At 32.6% G+C, this 15,164-nt stretch overlaps 1 protein-coding gene across 1 annotated transcript in view; it reads right to left on the reverse strand.

Moving 5' to 3' along the window:
- Ptp36E (protein tyrosine phosphatase 36E) overlaps window positions 1–15,164 on the reverse strand; it is a 653,618-nt gene that overhangs the window by 507,813 nt on the left and 130,641 nt on the right. The gene's annotated exons all lie outside the window — the stretch shown is intronic.

The following is a 15,164-nucleotide window of genomic DNA, read 5'->3' on the forward strand; positions in this document are numbered from 1 at the left end:
GTGATTTTTTTCAAAGCCTGGGTGCTTATGATTATCTCAATACATTACTATCATTGGGCCTCTTGGCCCGTTGTAGTGTTATAAAGAACACATAATATGTATATATATGTTTTGTAATAAAACAAATGTTATATCGACGGCTACAAGACAAACAATTCAATTTAACTTCAAAACCATAAACACTAAAATTATAAAACAACAAGGTGACCGGGCGCCTGTATGCTCAAAAGCGACGGAAGTGAAGTTGTGACTATAAACTAAACAGTGTATCCGTGAGTGACTCGGGAACAAAGAGTGCGGGACTTTATCTACCTATCAATGACTAAAGGTTAGTGGCGCGAGTTACTCAGTCCACCATACCCATCTAAACTTAAATTATCGTTCATTAAAATATCGCAATGTTTTTAAACAATATGTTCTATTTTTGTTCATTTATCCTATTTCTATCCTATTTTCCTATCCTATCCTATTTCCATCATATTTTTATCCTAATTTTTGTTCATATACATTTATTTTTTGTATATTATTAAATAATAAATTTACCTTATGCGGGGGTGTCCATAATATGCTCCAACTAAGGGGTGGACATGGTTAAAGAAGAAGTGACGGTGTGAGAACCTAGTACGTAGGTACTTTGCCCATTTGACTACAAGGGGTGCCAAATATGATATCATGACTTGTCTTCTGTATGTATCTAAATCTTCTCACAATGTTGCCAGGCAGCATTAAGATTTCACCGTTGTTCCACGCTATAATGAAGCAAGTTCATTAACTGAGAAAGAAAGTTTGAAGCCTCGTCCGCTGAATTTTACTCCAATTAAGCGCGAAACGTATACAACAGAGCACCGCTAAATATCGCATTTAACTTAACGATATCAGCTAATAAATGTCAGTGGGATTTTTAGTCATAAATATAGAGAGAAATTTTGGGGAAACTTAAAATAATATTTCGTCTATGGCTTGTTTTAGTTATGGCGAACAATAAATAATTACGTTGCGAAGTACTTTTGACATTAAAGCAATTTACGCAATCAAAAAGGTTAACTTTGGATCGCTACTGACTTACTGAGAGATTCATTACATTACGTTACAGGTCACGTTTGGGGATCGCAATACCGGTATCCCAGTATTTTGCGATACCGAAATCCCAGTTTTAAACATCAGACAATACCGATATATTTGGTATTGAAAGTGGAGACAAAATTTATTAATTAAGGTAAAAGGCTTAACAGGACTGTATTTTTTGTCGGGTTACGCGATGTCTGGTTTACTTCCGTGGCTATTCACCATCCTTGGTGACCAGCAATGACATAATGCTATAAAATATTAATATTTTAAAGAATTTTTTACGTTATATTTATTGGTAAGTAGATACTTCTGTTTTTTTTGAGAATTCTTTTACGAATGCATCAATAGGAAATACCGAAATACTGGTATTGGTATTTTTATTCGGTATTGCAATCCTTTGTCATGTTAGATAGATAAATAGGTTATAATATCACACTATACAATATATTATAAAAATCGTAAAATAAATGACTTCTTTTTCAATTCTCTTTCAATTTAACGATAAATGATTGAACTGTTTGTAAATATGATTTTGGACGCTTTTTTTTAATATATCCACTACTCATTTACTAAGGCCATCATAATATTGCATTTGCGATGACTTTTTTTTGAAGTTACTGTGAAATATATTATTATCATTGTAAATGATATAGGTATTTTCACACTATAGTGATATGATAATTTACGGTGAATAACAGATAACTCGTCATGATTTCGTTTTGAGATAGAGTGGTAAATCATTATTAATATTTATAGTAATTCTAATAAAGTCTTTCTTTTAATCAACGAATAATTCACAAGATTTCAGTATGTAACATTCTATATATTGAACATACATACACGTCGGTTAGTAATTAACGCAATTAATGATTCTTTGATTTAAAACACAAAACCAATATGTAGTAAAAAAGAACGCAGTTCGATAAGCATTTCATGTGGGGCATACTAATTAAAATTATAGTTAATTAAGTGGGAGGCGGTAGCTTAATTGGTTAAAGCATATTGGCGCGATACCAGTGGATATACGGGTCAAGCGTCGTATTTTTTTCAAATGCGATTTTTTCAACTAGTGTATAATATATCTGAGGTATTTCCAAGTAGTTATGTATGTTCAATATATGGTAATTCATTTACGGCCATATCCAACTACACAAATTTTCAAATTCGTCAATTTTTATACACAATAATTATGGAATTAATTTTTACTTATAATACGCTATTTTGCCTTTAAAAAAGCATGCGGAAGTAACATTTTGAATCAAATGCTTGCTAATACGGTCGGAGTAGACAAATAGCCTTAAGCAGTTATGTTGACCGCTATCTGACGCTTTCATCTTGTTCTTTTCGCTGAAGCACGGGACGCATTAACGTTACGAATTTCAAACAAAAATCAAACTGCCCCTGCTTTGGTTATTTAATTAAGATAACAATAATACATCGATTATAATGTCTTTTTATTATTTTGATAGTAATAGTATGTATTGGACCAATTGGATCAGCATAAGGTAATATAATATCGCAAAAACGTAAAACATATGGCCGAATAAATTCACTTTTAGACGAGCTGTCACCCAAGAGGAAACAATATAATATTATCAAGACTAATGTTGATATTGATAATACGATCGAATAATAATTAAGATATGTAGCTGTACCAAATGTTTGGAAGGTTTATTTCTATTATGTGACGACATGAATGTCTCAACCGAGCTTTGTTTGTCGTGCGCGTGTGGCTCTCTATTTTAAGGGTCGAGCGAAAGCTTTCTACGGGAGAACATTCAACCCCCTTTCACCGTCAAAATCTTCAAAGTCAAATTAACAATGTTGACAAACTTGACAAAGTGGAGCTTTCAAAGTTCAATTTGATTACGGGCAATGTATAAAAGTTTATTAAGAGCAGGGTCTCCAAATACACTCACTCTAGAAATCTTTAACATACCATAAATTACATAATATTATTACTATCATACTATTCAAAGCGCACGTGAAAAATGTCAATTTATTAAAAGACTAAAATAAATATTTCTCAAATTGGTTACCGCTGTTCTTGAATTCATTAAATTTAGGATTGAACTTCAATTATTTACAGCTACAGATATTTAATATTAGGTATACACCTTTGCCAGGAATATAAAAAAAAAACATCACACTAACTTACACAAATTATAATAACATGTCAAGGAGCAGTGGGAAGTTCGATCCAATGTAAAAAAAAAATCAATATGAGGTAACTGTGTGATGGCAACATCTTTTAAACAGTACACTACATATAATACGAGGGTGGGTCAATAAATCCTTAGAAAAGCCGACAGGTGGCGCGACTAGTACTGTAAGCGGTTTGTTTTCATGCAGCGGCACTACCGATTCAGTATGCTGCGAAGTTTCAATCAGATTGGTCGGGTTGTTGTGTGTTTCTCGTACATTTAAAAAAAAAATTTGCTTGTTTACAAAAAAAAGGAGAAAATTGAGTTTAGAGCTGTTATTAAACATTTTAATATAAAAGGGTTAACAGCAAAGGAAATAAAAAATGAGTTGGATTTAGTTCACGGCATATCTGTTCCTTCACTTGCAACTATTTATAACTGGTTAAATGAATTTAAACGTGGTCGTACATCAACAAAGGATGAACCACGCTCAGGACGTCCTGTAGAGGTGACTACACCAGAAATGATCAATAAAATCCACGATATGGTGTTAAGTGACCGAAGATTAAAGTTGAGTGAGATAATTGAGGTTACAGGGATCTCAAAAGGTAGCGTCATTTCTATTTTACATGACAAATTGGGCATGAAAAAAATTTCTGCAAGATGGGTGCCGCGTTTGCTCACAGTCAACAATAAACGCAATAGGGTGGTGGCCTCTAAAGCCCTGTTGTCGTTCATGCAACGCAATCCGGATGAATTTTTTCGTCGCTTTGTGACTGTAGATGAAAAATGGATACACCACTATACTCCCGAGATGAAAGAACAGTCAAAGCAGTGGATTGCGAAAGGCGAACCGTGTCCAAAGAAGGCGAAAACCGTAAAATCAGCTGGTAAGGTTATGGCTACTGTATTTTGGGATGCACGTGGAATTATTTTCGTTGACTATTTGGAAAAAGGAAAAACAATAACAGGGGATTATTATGCATCTTTATTGGACCAGCTGAAAAACAAAATTGAAGAAAAACGGCCTCATTTAAACAGGAAAAAAATCCTCTTTCATCAGGACAATGCCCGTGTTCACACATGTTTACGATCAATGGCTAAAATTGAAGAATTGAAGTTCGAATTGGTCGACCACCCACCGTATTCGCCAGATTTAGCCCCCAGTGACTTTTTCCTTTTCCCAAACTTAAAAAAATGGCTAAGTGGACAACGTTTTTTTTCAAATGAAGAAGTCATCGATCGGACAAATGCTTATTTTGAGGACCTTCCGAAAACTTATTTTTCTGACGGTTTAAAAAAAATTGAGAAACGTCTAACCAAGTGTATTGAGCTCCAAGGAGATTATGTTGAGAAATAAAAAAAAATACAAAAATGAAAACTGTTTTAATGCTTTTTTCTAAGGAATTATTGACCCACCCTCGTATCTAATAGTGGCCATAAAACATAAATAAATAAACGAAAGAACATAATTATACCATGATACTCAATGTGGTACTTATGGCAAGGGATTATAATATTATATTAAAAATATCATCACTTAATAAATGCCAATACTTATCTATATAAAAATGAATATTTGTTTGTTTGTTTGTTCCGTATGCGTTCCTATACCGTTCATCTAAATGCGATGACACTTTGGTGAGTTATCATACGCACTCCCACAAAGGTTTCTAAATTAGTACAAACATCGTATTCTTCTTCTTCTGTTCTATCTTTTTCTATTCGTATGCGTTCCTATACCAAATTTGGAAAATCCATGAATATCACATGGACAGCTGTACTGCCCTCATAAGCAAAAACACAGTTAATGGGAAAAAGTCAATTTTGAGAAAAGAGCGGTTATCATGTTTTTCATTGCTGCTTCATTAAAAGTTAATCAATTTTAATAAATGTTTCGGTTTATAATAGATTATTTAAAAATTGATATTTTGATAACATAAAAATTGCAAAATTACAAAAATATTGATTATAAAACTTCACTATTGTCTTTTTATTTATGATTTTGAATGGAATAATGTCAGTTTCATAAGGAAAAAACAGTAAATATGTTTTTTTGCTTATAATTTAAATTGTAATGGATATTTTTGAAAAATGAAATACTTATATTTTAATGTAATGGTATTTTATTTATTAAATAATATTGGAATGACAATACTTGTCCTTCACGTAGGGTCTACACCAGTGGTTTTTTGGTATTTATAAAATTGGTTGAATACACATGACTTGTCTTAAATTTCTTTCCACCCTCAAAAATGATCCATAATTTGTTTTCCTGATGAGATTATATGTGAAATAGTCCGTTTCTGAAAATAAAGTCAATTTAAAGAGTTGGCAACAATTGCTTTATTAACACAATCACTGCTGACCTGTTAATTATTATTTAATTACCACATTTAAATATCATGTTAATTATATCTAATGGCCAGTCGCAGTGTCAGCACTAAATGAGTTAATATTGTCAATTTTTCCTACTACTGCATACTGTGAAAGATTATTCAGTGTAATGCACTTTATAAAAACGAATATCGAAGCCAGTTGACAGATGTAAACTTAGAAGCAGCCATGCGGCTCGCATTGGAAAAAAGACTATTGGGGAATTTCCGTTTGCATTATTTTTAAATATCAAATGTTCAGAGACATAAGTACAAATATCATTAATACCATTAAAACCAGATAGTTAGAAATGTGTTTTATGATGGATAAGGATTAAAAAACTAATTTAGTGCTAACAACGGGACTGGCGCGTTTTCAGTAGTTGGCCATTAGATATAATTAACATGATATTTAAATGTGGTAATTAAAAAGTAATTCACTGGTCATTAACATTTTACTTGACATTATAATTTCATTGGATTTTGCAGCATTTTGATCAAGTTTATCCAATTGCATACTCTCCAAAACAAGGTTGAGAATCTTTTTTTCACGATTCTTAGTCCAATTTTGAACCTAATCACCTTTGAGTCTTAAAATGTCGTTAAAAATGTAGGGCGATTTGAAATTAGTGAATGATTAATTTGAGGTTATCTCACTATTACCAGTTACATGCGGTATTACGTTTGTGTAAAAATTCTAGAATCATAAACAAAAAACCAGTAAGCCAGCGTTTTTAAGCAAAAAACGCAGCAAATCTATAGATGTGCTGTGTTTTTGCTTATGAATCATTATTTACTGTTTTATTGCTTCGAAAAGCCTAACATTTTTGCAAAAGTAACGAACACATTATGATTTGTATATTAAAATAAATGATTTTCTGTTTATTTTGTTATGTAATTATGTTTAGAATTTTATCTAGTATGTCACCTCATACTTACTTTAATTTTTCATTTTTTCCCATTAGCTGTGTTTTTGCTTATGGGGGCAGTGTATGTGGCCTACTCACGCGTTGTAAAATCTTCTGATTTATTCGTGTACGCACCAAATGGGAAAAAAAAACAAAAAAATATTGTGTATCCATAAGCACTTCAATAAACAGAATTAAAACACAAATATTTTCTTTCTTTGGGTGGCATTGCAACGCATGCCGGGTATAGTTCATTCTTCATAACTTTGCACTCCTGGCTCTAGGATGAAAATTATGTAATTTATTCTAAAAACATTTTTATACATATTATATTATCTATTTATTTTCTTATCATTACATTTATTAATATAAGTGAATATCATTATTATTGATCTAATTTTGTGCGAGGTAATTCGGTAAAGAGGCGAATCAGTGTAGTAAAAAGTGCAAAGTTATGAAACGCATACTCTACTAGCTAGTTATTAATATTATATTTTTTAACATCTTGTTCGTTAAAGTAACGTTAAAAAAATAATGGAATATGGAAATGAAAGAAAGACAACTACATTTTAAAAGTCTATTTGAGAAAATGCTATTTTTGACAACCCTGATTACACTCGTATACAACAATAGAGGGCGTACATTAAAAGGCCTGAGAGAGCTTTTATAAATAATTGTCAATTTTCTTTAAAGACCAAGTCAACTAAGTGCATAATTATTCAAAACGATTATAACTTAAAAAGTGTATTTATCTTCCCAGTTCCTGTGTGAGTTTCTTCTTTATCAACAAGATAGCCTTCATTAAAATATGGGGTTTATAATAATTTTTCAAAATCCAGATGTTTAAATAAATCTTAGTTTGCTGATGTAGGTATAGATAGTATTTCTGGCAGTTATAGTTATGTATGCATATATAAATACGTTATGTGCTAAATTTATACATATTTACGTTCAATATTATTTATATTTTAGCGCCTGTACACGTGCAAGGATTTATTTGCACTAATAGTGTGTATTATAAACTATCGTGATATGTACTAACTGTTTACACGTAAAAATGGTGAATGTCTCGCCAATAGCATTCTTCAAGAGTAAGTAGTACAGAATAGTAGACAGCGCTCGAAATGGAAAATTTTAAGAACCGGAGCGCTCGATAATTTTACGAAAATATTTACATACTTATCTAACTTTATGAGTAGGTATTTTATAAAAATAAGTGTGTTAAATTTTGGATATGGCCTATATCGCTCAGACGGTCAAATTATTTTTCCACGAGACAGCGAAAATTTTGAAAATTTTATGAACCGGAATGGCGCTCCGGTGCGTTCCGGTCCATTTGGGTAGTATCCCTGGTAGTAGAGTAAAATAGTACTATTTGACAGTCGTGAAAATCGGTTAACCTCAAAATGAATCTCTGCGCAGCGTAGTTTGTTTTTTTCCCGGCAGGTTAATTACATAGTTAAATAATTTATTTAGCCTCGTAGTTTGTTGTAGTAGTAAATAAGATAAGCAGTTAAATAAAATATAAACATATAATAAGCGAGATTTATGTTCGTTGTAAAAGCTCATATTATTTCTGGTGAGCTTTTTATTTCCAGTAGTGTACTGAAGTACATCAATACACAATTCATCTGTGTAGCACCCAGATGTCCTGGTGTCCATTTAGCGACGTTAATTGTCTAATTATCAGGAAATACTCAATTAATATTTTTTTAGTACCAAGTTAAATTTGTTGGGATATTTATATTTTTTAACTAAACTCAGCACATACTTAAAGATAATAATATCATATCATCATCATCAGCATCCACTGCTGGATGAAGATCTCTCCTAGCTCCCTCCACTATTCTCTTTCCTTAAACACATAACAAATACATCCACATAACTATATGAGTTTGTCTATCCAGCATGCCTGTGGGCATTTAGTACCCCTTAGGTACCATTGTATGATGGCATTTTTGCAGCGGTTGTTAACTTGCCGAGCGACATTTCCACCCCATTGCCATTTCATCTGCTCAGTGACCTAAATCACATCGCATACTCTGCTTTTTTATATTAATGATATTTATAGGCGGCTCTCGTAGTGCAGTGCGTAAGGCGCTGACCTTCCATCCGGGAGCTCTGGGTAAGATTCTCGGTGAGGACACAATATATTTATGTGATTTTCTCAAAGCCTGGGCGTTTGTGATTGTTCAAAATTACTAACAACCACCTTGTACGAAACAGCAAGGACATGGTTATTAATAATTTAAAAAAAAGATATAAAGTACCTCATTTACCTTAAATTCATACCTACCATAAATGATAATATTAAATATATTTTTGATAACTCATAAAACCAAGTGTAGCATTCGAGTTTGTGTTATAAAATTTCGCTTACAAACCAAATACAGTTAATATTGTGAGCATAACGAGGTTCCAACTCCACATTCATCTATATCAGGGGAGGGCAAACTGCGGCCCGCGGGCCGCATGTGGCCCACCGGGTATTTTTTTGCGGCCCGCCATCATTAATTGTACTTCTGATTACGAATAACTTTTTTTATATTTTTTTAAAAAATATTGACAATAGATTAAAATTTGAAGAATTTGTTGTTTCGTTAATGTATTATCTCAGTACGTCTTCCTTGCGTCTTGTCTCACACTATGTAACCACTATTTTCTATGTTGAACATCGTGACACATTTAAATACTTTTAACTCTGCGTTGCAAGGAAAAAAAATATATGCCCACGATATGGTGAAGAGTTTGAATGGATTTCAATTAAAACTCAAGTTGTTCCTTCGACAAATATCGAATAAGAACGTGGACCACTTTCCAACTTTGAAGTTGCTGAATATACCAGAATATAAATTTGCGGAATATGGTAAAATTATTAAAGCTCTGAATGACGATTTTTTACAAAGATTTGGTGACTTCCGAAAAATTGAGACAAGTTTAGCAACAGTACGCGATCCATTTTCAATAGATATTGATAGTGTACTGACAGAGCTACAACTTGAGATTATTGGTCTGCAGTGTGACACTGATTTAAGAGAATTGCATCGTCGCGAAGATATATCCAAATTTTACAATGCCCTTAATTCAGAGAAATTCGAACAACTTAAAGATTGTGCAAGAAAAATGTTCGTTGTTTTTGGATCAACCTATATATGTGAACAAACATTTTTGATCATGAACCTCAATAAAAATTCTTTACGATCAAATATCTCCGATGCCCATTTACAAGCAGTTTTGAAAATATCAACCACAAAATTAACACCTGAATTTGAACACTTTCATTTTTCTCATTATTTTTTTTGTAATGTTTATTTTTCGTTATAATAAATAGTGTATATCTAAAAATGGTATTTTACTTGCGGCCCGCCGCTCATTTTGAATTCTTGAATTTGGCCCTCCATCCAAAAAGTTTGCGCGCCCCTGATCTATATTATAACGAATGAACAAGTTAACCGCGATAGAAGAAAGTTTGCCCCACAGCATGTTTGTTTGTTTATAGCGTTAGTGCTAAACTCTCTTAATGTGTTGTGTGTTATGAATTTATAATATACTGCGAGATCCTAGTGTAAGTTTAATTTAAATTTAGTTATTTTTTAATGTTGGTATACATTAATGTTAATGATCCCACCAAACCACACACACTTCACACTACACCCGGTCTTAATCAGGCGTATCACGAGACCATGCATTTGTGTGTGAACAATCATTTTTTTATGACTGGGAATGTCTCAGAAAAAGTTACTCAAGACTGAGGTCGCCATGCACCCAAATGTTCTTTGACTGAATTTACATGACTTTAAATTATGATTACTCATGAGAGAGAGGAGCTCGTGGTGTTATAGAACGGTGTAATCAACTTCATATAAACACTTTTTATATATTTTTTTCGAAAATGTCTGATCCTAATAAGATAATATGGGCCTACACAGAGTAGAAGTTTGTATTAACATATTTTGTTTTTAAGAAAAATGGTTGTCAGCCACTTGCTCAACCTATTAGGTCCATACTCTGACTCACACAAATTGAAAAACAATATGTATACTTGTCAGACCCAGGATTCGAACCTGGGAACCACGACGTTATAGGCCAATGCTTAAGCCGCGCGGCCATGCGGGTGTTTATATGTAAACTGTCTTTATTAGAAGGTTTTTATATAATAGATTATGTTTTAGACAATAACTTGTTAACAGTTCAATTTGATACAGTGATTGAATGCAGTCGATGCGTCCTTTTCTAGGATTGAATTAAAACTGAATTGAACAGTTTTTTTGATTCTATATAAAACAGACATTATTAATATTACGCATGGCATTCTCAGACGTTTTGTTTGATAAGGAAAGTGGATATCTATAAAATAATATCCGTTAGATGGAAGTTTGAAACAATGAACGATGAAGATGCATTGCATTCCAGACGTTTATATGATTGATAATTACAATGGTGCGATAAAGCAAATCTTTATTGAACGGATTGATTCTGAGTTTTATAATCAAACTCGCAATCCACGGCTTCGTATTTATACAAAAGCGATTGTTCTACTCATTGGACTAACGTGAGTATAAGTAATAGACATATTTTATAAACTATAATGGATTAACTGCTCAATCTTTCGAAAATATTACATTTGTAGCGGGAAACAACCTCGGGCCTTGTCAGCATAATTACGACAATGCAACAATCAGCAATTCATTCATTAAACTATCGCACAACCGTCGCTCGATGATCTACGATCACATTCTACAGGTGTGACACAACACTCTGATAGTTGCCATATAAATTAACATCATGCATTTGCACTTCGGCGCAAGGTTGCATCACCAGTCCCGTGCGGCTCTGCTCGGGACAAAATGAGGGCTTAAATCCTTTAATCTGGCACATATAAGGGTTATGTTAGGCGGCCGCGTATGACGTGGCTGCATTTACATAACGGGTGCGGAGGTGGGAGTTTTACACACCATGTCCCAGGTGTGACATAATTCGATGAGGGTCGACTATTTTGGGCTTTGTCATCAAAACGCATCGAAGATGCAACGATGGGGCGGTCAGCAGATTTCCCAATTGTAAACTACATCAATGATACCAAATATTCATTTATATAAATAGCAAGTCATGGTTGATGGGTTATCTTAAGCCTCCGACCAGTGCAATCTTTCGCCACGTCTCACCCACAAGCATTCTCTGACCGTGCCTGGGACTCAAGTATGTATCCCTTCCACCGAGTCTCGGACCGCTATCATCTGTCCTGCGGTATTTATTCTTGTACCATCTATATACTGTTTACGAAGCAATAAGCTCTTGCTCTTCTATTCATCCAAACAATCTCCAGCCAGTCTATTTTCATGTCAATATCTTCACCCCCAAACATTATTGTATTTCCTGCGGTAATACATTGTTTGTCTCAAAATGACTGGTCATCCAATTGTCTACCTCCAACAAATAGAATTAAAAGTCGTGACAGTATCAAATTTATTCTATCTATTTATAAAGGTGGAAGCTTTTCCTTAGCCACAACGTCTTTTGCTCAATATCGCAGTGCAAACATTCCAGGAGTTAATAAAGTTCTAAACAAAATATAAGCTCTTTCGTACAATGTTACGTATCCAGGATGAAGCTTAAAGCTCTCGGTGGATATATTGCATACCGTGTACTGTATTATTCTCTACACGAAGAATTCGAAGGTATTATATACTTAAGACTTTGTATATAATATTATGTTTTTTTAGTAAATTCCTAGAATAGTATAAAATTAAACATTTCGCTTAGTTAGTCACTGAGATCAAGTTAATTCATTGTATAGCTTTTCTCATTCTGAGAATAATTGTATGACAGCTTTTATTTTTGAACATATTTTAAAAATTACGAAATATTTATTATATTGTACTATCATACGAGTATGATATTAACCCAATGCTTACGGGCCGCACAAAATTGTGTTTTTTCTAATTGCTTTTCAAATGCAAATTAACACGTTAATTAAAAAATTAATTGAAAGAGCCCGCAAACATTGGGTTAAGACTATGTTGTAAAATACATTGAAACGTACAAAAACTAATAAATAAAAAGGATTTTAAGTTATATATTTGGGATTCAACTGTTGACTGTGGTGGATTGAGATCTGCTACTTTGTTACCGGTTAAATAATGTACAATTGGTATCAGGACATGTGCGACAGTTAAACAGTGCAAAGGTGAAGCTTGGCGAGTAAATGTTCAGTTCGAGGCGCGATGAGAAACTCAATATCCAATCAATTGCGACAAACTATTTATTGACCTACGCACAATTGAATAATGCGTTGAAATGAATATTCAATAATTACTTGTGTAAGAGTATGCAATAATTGAACATTACGCTGACTAGATGTAAATATAAATATTAAAAAAATAATATTATAATTGAGGTCAGCTACTTTAATTAGTATACAATAATTGGATCCTGGTTGACTGTAAATGAAAATGGATATTTTAAATTGAGGTCGGCTATTTATTGACGTGTATGATAATTGTATACCGAGTTGACTGTAGGTGAATATTTGATAAATTGAGGTCAGCTTCTATATCGCAGACCAATATGCTGATAAGCGTGGTAACATGTAATTTGTACGTATTACATTTTACCGTAGCACAGTTCGCCGTGAGCTTTCTTATCGGAAAGAGATGATCGCAGGTATATTATACGGCCATCTCTAGACCACCGAGATGAAAAAAATTTGCGTTTTTCGTTTTTTGAGCATTGCAGACAATTAAAATAATGTTACAATTTTATTAGATCCTAACCTAACCAAACCTAACCTAACTTAGCAAATAATAATCCAGTAGGTATATCGGCTATTTTCAAAATTTGTTTACCGCTGACTCCATGTAAACCGACAAGAACCATGTTTTATTTAGACATGAATTTTATCTCAGTACTATATGACCCAAAGAGGTTGGATGGTTTTTAATATGCGACCATAATATATTTCCGATACAACATTTCACGGTGAAGTGTGATACGGCGAGCTGCATACGTACAAATTTACGGAAACGGATAAGGCTTGGGTTATTGGTTCCCCACAGACACATTTTTTTTTTAATAAAAATTGATGTTTTTTTAAAATAAATCCTATAAAATAACATTACAACTATGAATTAGTCAAAATATTTACTGTATATACGAGAAAACTTATTACAATCAATAATTATAATAATAAACATAAGCCATAAAATAATATACAATAATAAGTTCCTTTAACGAATTCACATTTTTTTTTTAAATATTCATATTATTGTAATCTTTGACTTTAAATAAAAAATATATTTTTTAATGTTTTTTAACGTACTCTTTAATTAATTTAAAAATGTAATTTATCAAAAAAATGTATTGAATTGCAAGCTTCGTTTATATCCGCTAGGTTTATCTAGTAGGTGCAGTATTCACCTGTAATAAAGAGTAATAAACATAAATGATGCTACCGATGACATAATAATTAACATAAAACAGTTTATAGACTAATCACATAAATAACTTAATCTAACCAACGCCCTTTTGGTGTAGAACATTGCATAGCAAAGCACTGTGTTTCATTTGCGATCAATTAGGGATTGCAATACCTAATGAATATATCAATACCGGTATTTCTTATTAAGGGGGGACATGCTCATCGTAGGTCAAAATGGACCTTTTATTGCATTTTCAAAGCATGATCCTGGACATTCCTTAACGCTTTCGCTGCTGAAGAGATAATGAGATTTTAATTGCCCCCTTTAAAATGCACGTTAATTACATCGATCGGCCGCCTGGTCATTACGCGCCGTGTGCGTCTTCCGCGTCCAAAGTATTAAACGTTGTAGATAATCTATTTATATAATTGTAAAGCTTTATTATCCTTTATATTTATTTTAAACATTTTATGACTGCATGAAGTATTTTTATTACATAAAATACTATTCTTTTAAACCTCTCGCACTAATATTTTAGAATATAGTCATATTTCAGTACATGAATGTGCAGTGGTGTTAAGATTTTTTACATTTATTAATTTTTAAACGCATTTATAAAACCATTAGTATAAACTATAAATTATGTCGATATTATTATAGTGAAATATTTACGATAAAAAATTATATTGATAATCTCTGTGATCCCAAATTTGACAAGAATTAGGTATTTTATTATTCAAGAAATCGGCAAGATTAACACATTTGAAGATAATTCTAAAGATACTAATTTTAAGCTATGTCTTTGACCATTCAAGTGTGATAAACATCCTACGAATAATGATTGCTTTATAATAATTATTGACCTAAGAATAAGGTAGTGTTTTTTTGAAATACGCCATTTCTTTTGGCATTCCTCAGTGGTTAAGCTACAACATACGGCCGTAGCCATAAATTGACAAACTAAAATTGAAGTAGGGAGTAAGATCATGTTAACGCGCGTGTTTGAACATGTACCGTTTAAAAAAAAATCGGTTAGGTTATGTTATAGCAACCTAAAGTACCTACATATATTTATTATGTTGACCTTTGTAAATATGTATAAATCATATTTTAGAACGGCTAATTTTTACAAATACCATAAGTCCGGGTACAGAAAAATTTCTCTGAAATTCAAAGTTTGTTGGATATACTATCAACCTTGGATCAATAGTTGTAGAATAGTTTATTGGACATGTTTGCCATGAATGTTTT

Source organism: Rhyacophila brunnea, unplaced genomic scaffold (genome assembly GCF_057557595.1).
Source record: "Rhyacophila brunnea isolate RB1 unplaced genomic scaffold, BYU_Rbru_1.0 scaffold_16, whole genome shotgun sequence".
NCBI lineage: Eukaryota > Metazoa > Arthropoda > Insecta > Trichoptera > Rhyacophilidae > Rhyacophila > Rhyacophila brunnea.